This window comes from Trachypithecus francoisi, unplaced genomic scaffold, assembly GCF_009764315.1.
Source record: "Trachypithecus francoisi isolate TF-2019V2 unplaced genomic scaffold, Tfra_2.0 Lachesis_group0, whole genome shotgun sequence".
Classification (NCBI taxonomy): domain Eukaryota; kingdom Metazoa; phylum Chordata; class Mammalia; order Primates; family Cercopithecidae; genus Trachypithecus; species Trachypithecus francoisi.
The window spans coordinates 11,576,539-11,582,538 of record NW_022681453.1 but is presented as its reverse complement, the minus strand read 5'-3'; the positions used below and the strand labels follow the sequence as shown (position 1 = coordinate 11,582,538).

The window sequence follows — 6,000 nt, the reverse complement described above, 5'->3', positions numbered from 1 at the left end:
CCCATGCAGAAGGAAGAAACATGAGAAAGATAGGTGGACTTAGTATGATGGTTCCTCAAAAAGTAAATATAAAATTACTGTATGATTCAATTCCACTCTGGGTGTATGTAAAAAAAATTGAAAGCAAAGATTCAAACAGATATTTGCATGTCCATGTTCATAGCAGCATTATTCTCAATAGCCAAAGATAGAAACAACTCAAGTGTCCATTGTCTGATAAATAGGAAACAAATGTGGTATATATATACAATAGAATATTATTCAGTTTTAAGGAGGAAGGAAATTCTGACACGTGCTGCAACTTTGATGAACCTAAGTGAAATAAGCCAGACATAAATGAACAAATGTCATATGGTTGAATTCATATAAAGTACCTAGAGTAATCAAATTCATAGAGATAGAAAGTAGAATGGTGGTTGCCAGGTTGAGGGCAGGAAGGAACGTTCAGTTATTGTTTAATAGGTACAGAATTTCAGTCTAGAAGAATGAGAAAGCTCTGGAGATAGATGGTGGTCATGGTTGCGTAACAATGTGAATGGACTTAATGCCTCTGAATTGTACATTTAAAAATGGTTGAAATGGTAAATTTTGTCAAATATATTCTACCATACACACATGCAAAAAAGATACAAGGGCTCAAGTCAATGTGGGCAACTTTCTCAAAAAGTTCTGATGAAGGGAAAGAAAGTAATAGGACAAGTCAGTCAGAGGAGGAATTTTTAATGTGGAAGATACTTGAGCATATTTATCAGCCTGGAAGGGATCATTAGAGAAGAAGAAAAGTAGAGATATACATCTGTTATTCAGGCAAAAGGCACACAAATATTGAGGATATACATTAAAATTACAGCAGACATTGAGGACTATGCTTCCAGAAGTGTGACTGGGTCTTTGGGGACTGATAAGCCTAGTGTTTTATATAATGATACCCCAATACCATAATATTTAAAATTTGTCTAGACACATAGAATCTAAGCGATTTTAATCACATCGACAACTTTTCTGTAGGAATTTCCTTATAAGTAGTTCACAAAAGAATTCAAATAAATTTTTATATCAATGACACACTGGGGTTTTGTTTGTTTGTTTGTGTTTTTTGCTGGGTTTTTTTGTGTTTTTCTGGAGGGGGCAGCTTTCTTCGCTTGGTTTATTTGTTTAACTTCCTGTAAACTCATATTAAGTATGAGTTTAGGTGAAATGGAAAATATTTTAGTTTCTAATCATCTTCTAATTATTCTTTGTTTGTTTGTTTTTGAGACGGAGTCTCACCCTGTCACCCAGGCTGGAGTGTAGTGGCAGGATCCGGGCTCACTGCAAACTCTGCCTCTAAGGTTCAAGGGATTCTCCTGCCTCAGGCTCCTGAGTAGCTGGGATTACAGGGGCCCGCCAACGTGCCCGCCTAAGGTTTGTATTTTTTTAGTAGAGATGGGGTTTCACCATGTTGGCCAGGCTGATCTCGAACTCCTGACCTCAAGTGATCCACCCACCTCGGCCTCCCAAAGTGCTGGGATTACAGGAGTGAGCCACTGTGCCCAGTCTAATTACTCTTAATGCCTCTTTGGACATAAGGTTAAGTAAAAAGCAAAGAGTGTGGTGCAGTGACAGCATGATAGCTTCTAAAGTCCAGAAAGTGGTTCTTGCAACATGCGGAGGTTTGCATAATTGCTATGTTGCGCTTGCAATCCATCTCCTTCTTCCCCAATGAGCGAGGGAGGTTGGGAGCAACTGCCACACATAAAAAATGAAGCTACACGTTGGCTTCTATTATCTGGCAACCTGAACCGATGATAAATATATTTGTATATATCCTTTCATTTGAAGTTGGCAGTAGTATTTGCTTTGATCAACTTTTTTATGTCTTTTTTCAACCATTGTCCTTACTGTTCTTTAAATATTCTCATTTACTACTCCAACCTGTAAGAAACTTAGCCAGCTAAATGTTCAGTTTTGCAGGATCTACACCTCTGCACCCGTTTTTTACTCTTGTGGCTGAAGTAGTGAAAGATCATGTGTAAGTTCATGTGTAACAGTTTCAGTTTTGCAGTGCTTTATCTCTATGTAACAGGCAACTATTCATGAGAAAGGAAGTTTGAGACTTGTAGGTAAAAAACCACTACCCAAATTCCAGGAAAATGTCCGTTTACTGGAGGTTTTTTTTGTTTTGTTTTGTTTCTTCCTTTAATAAGATGCCTGTAGTCAGATTAGCATTTGGGTCATACTTCAAATACTTTAAATTAATTAGACTTATAAAAGCAAGTTTATTTCCATATATCAGCTGGACAGTTTTCTTCTGCATAGGGCAGTATTATCTGTGATCATTGTGCCACACAGGACATGTTTCCTTGTGTAAACGAGCACTACCTAATCAAATATAGACTTCTTTTCTTTCCTTTTTCTTTTTTTTTTTTTGAAATGGAGTCTCGCTGTGTCTCCCAGCCTGGAGTGCAATGGCCGTGATCTCAGCTCACTGCAACCTCTGCCTCCTGGGTTCAAGCGATTCTCCTGCCTCAGTCTCCTGAGTAGGTGGGATTCAGGCGCCTGCCACCATGCCAGGCTAACTTTTGTATTTTTAGTAGAGACAGAGTTTCACCATGTTGGCCAGGCTGGTCTTGAACTCCTGACCTCAGGTAGTCCGCCCGCTTCAGCCTCCCAAAGTGCCAGGATTACAGGCATGAGCCACTGGGCCAGGCCAACTATAGGTTTCAATAGCTTAATTTTCAAAACTTTGACACATATAAACATGTGTATACTTTAATTATATATGTGTACAGGCACCAATTATAGCCTGTTGCTGTGATTTCAAGTGTGAGCTTCATGAATAATTTTCCATGCCCCATAAAATGGATAAAGCATAATGACTGTTATTTCATAACTTCCTCTTTTGGTGGACTATCCTTTTGCAGAGGAAGAAAAAAAAATGTAACTAGAGAAGAGAGTTGAGCAGAGAACCGAGATCTTTGACATGGTGGTAGTTTGTCTCAACCCTTGAAACAGCTTAACAAGCAACTATAACAGCATTGAGGTAAGAACAGTTATTTGCTATTTTTCATTTTATTATTTGGATTGCTATTTATATAGCAACAATTTAAATGCTGACCAGATTACAGTGTAGTTTAGATAAACCTGATACCTCTTTCAAGTACGTAACCGACGTTTTAAATAAAAGGTTTAATAAATTGACAAAGCTTCAACTTCATATACAAGCTTTTAAAAACCTGGACAAATTTAAAGTTTTCATTGATCTCCAAATTATTTTACCTGCAAAATAAAACGTTATCATTCTTGTGTTATGTGTAATTTTGCACACAATTTAGTGCTGAGGAAGCATTTGGATTATTAACAAATTTAATAACTTTTCTTCTTCCCCAGCTCTAGATTATTTCTAATATTCTCTCACAGATACACTTTTGTTCATTATGCATATTAGTAGTTGAGCACTTTCCAGAAAAAAAGCATTCTTACATTTGTTTTTACCCACTGTGAAAATATATTATATCATTTAAAATATGACATTTCAGTATTATTTTTATATTGCTTCATAATATTTGTGTAGAAAAATTAATTTGTAGTGTAGACAGCATGATTTAAAAATTTAAATGAAATATGCAAATCTAATTTTTAAAATTTATTGTTTTCTAAATAAGTTTAATTTGTATTTATAATGCTTAAAATATAGTAAGAATGAAAACAAAGATATTTGGATTGATAATTGGAAATCAAACTAAACTGAAACTGATCTTATTAGTGAAATTCTAAAATAATCTAGATCCTAGAAACTTTTATTCTCATTTGCACTAATCTAGAATAATACCTACACATATTAAGTGTATTTAATACAATTGTATTCATAATATAGCAATTTTTAAATCTTCCTTTTAAAAGCTGTTGGTTTCTTTATACTTTGGTAAAAACATTAAAGAGCGTTTAATACAGCTTTGAAAAGAAAAATCAGTTTAAGTGAACTACTCTGGCTATATATACATATGGAAGTTTGAAGAGTTTGCCTCTGAGCATTTTCATAACTGAATCATTTTGAGAAGGTTGCATACATCACACATTTATCATGTGAGATTTGGTAAGTGTAAATATCCCAAGACGTATTTGAAGCTGTCTTAATTTGGTTTGAAAAAAATTAGGTCAATCTCATGCCTTCCAAAAAGAAAGTCCACATTATCCCATCAATTAATAGATTTAATTTTCAATAAATTTTGGTAAATGGTGCTGTTATACTGGGTCTAGTATGTTACCTAGTACCTAGTTGGTTTTTTGTTTGCTTGTTTGTTTTACCTATTTTCATGCACTATATCAATAGTCGCTGTCTTTTTATTGTAGGGGAAAGGAAAGCAGACTGTTAGTGTTACAAACTCAGAGGTGAACTGTTGAATCAAATTTAATATATTAACTTGATGAAAATTTTAATATTAAGTTGATGGTTATGAGAAATCAGTTACAATTTTATGTCTTCGTCTTTATCACACACTAATTAAACACAACTGCTTGTCAGGTCTGGTGGATCAAGCCTGTAGTCCCAGCTACTTTGGAGGCTGAGGCAAGAGAACAGCTTAAGTCAGAAGATCAAGGCTGCAGTGAGCTCTAATTGCACCACTACACTCCAGCCTAAGTGACAGAGCCAGATTCTGTCTGTAAAAATATAAAAATACAGAAAATTTAAAAATAAACACAACTACTTCTATCAGAAGTTCAAATGTCCACAATTTTAACTATGAGATATTTTGATATCATGAACTATTAAGTGCTATATGTAGTATGGTTATATACTAAATAATGGCTAACAATCACAAGGAGACATAGCCCAAGGTAATTACAATATAACTTGGTCATAAGTGTAATTCAGAACAGTAAATGAAGGCTAAAGCACCAGAGAAGATACTATCTTTCTGGCAAGACAGATTTGTTGTTGCTGTTGTTGTCAATAATTAATAAAGTCTGAATGAACATCCTAGTTCTAGATTACGGAAAATAAGTTTTTAAGTTGTTTTCTCTTTGAGAAAATTATCTTTACATAAGAAAAAAAGCGTGCTCAACTGAGTTTCCATGATAATATTAATAGTAAATTAATATTAACAAATATTAAATATTTAATATTATTGTTTATTCATCATAAATAAATATGATACATAAATTATTATTGCAAAATAATAATTTTTACTTCTGAGCTGTAGATATATATTTTACTATGTTTTAGTAGATTATGTTTATGTGACATAATTATCTAATAAGTTTTCATTGAATCTAATAAAAGTTGAGGCCGGATGACTGCTGTATATAGTATTGTGAAATTTGGCCTCTGTCTTAATAAGACATAGTTTGATTGTGTGAAGTGGATGATCTTCTTGGGGATCTATTAAACTATTGGTTCCAGGGTTGATGCTGCTAATCTTACAGTTAAATGGATGTTCTCCTCCTCCTTCACAAGATGACCTTCCCAAAGTTGCTCATCTACAGTAATAGAAAAGAATGATCTACTTATAGAGGGCTCTATCCCACTCCAACGAATAAACATACATTATTTTTCAAATAATAATTACATTTAGGAATAACAGTGCCATTTGTTTTTGACATAAATTACTAAACTTCCAAAAGAACATTGAAACATTTAGGTTTTGTTTAGTTGTTTTGTTTCCTCTTCTTTTGGCCATTTTCCCATTTGCAAGAACAAAGAGAAGAAAGCTTGTTGCCTGAAAGAAAGATTACAGTTTGGTTGCAAACGCAGACATGACCTGTTTTGAATTGAAAAACAAAAATCTTCGTATCCTAGATAATGTGGGCCTTTCAGCAATTTAAAAGCAAATTTGTGCCCTCCTGTGTTTGTTGACTTTCTATTTATTTTTAATAAATGTAAATTCCAAGTGATTGCTACATTTGCATATTCACATATATTATAATTAAAATATGCTAAATAAATAAGACATTATTATGATTGCAAAAATATGAGCTATGTCAGTACATGAGCTCTGTGTGATAAAATATGTATCTTTT

The 6,000-nt window shown here is 33.9% G+C and overlaps 1 protein-coding gene across 6 annotated transcripts in view; it reads left to right on the top strand.

The window, feature by feature from the left end:
• The first annotated feature begins 2,870 nt into the window (after positions 1-2,870).
• The window catches only part of MBNL1 (muscleblind like splicing regulator 1), a 227,871-nt gene continuing 224,741 nt past the window's right edge, over positions 2,871-6,000 (top strand). For 3 of the 6 annotated variants that reach the window (XM_033204183.1, XM_033204154.1, XM_033203900.1), the window contains exon 1: positions 2,886-3,022. The gene's annotated coding sequence lies outside the window, so the exon portion shown is untranslated. Of the gene's footprint in view, positions 3,023-6,000 lie in introns of all 6 variants that reach the window. The other 3 variants (XM_033203826.1, XM_033203984.1, XM_033204114.1) reach the window with 3 other exon arrangements.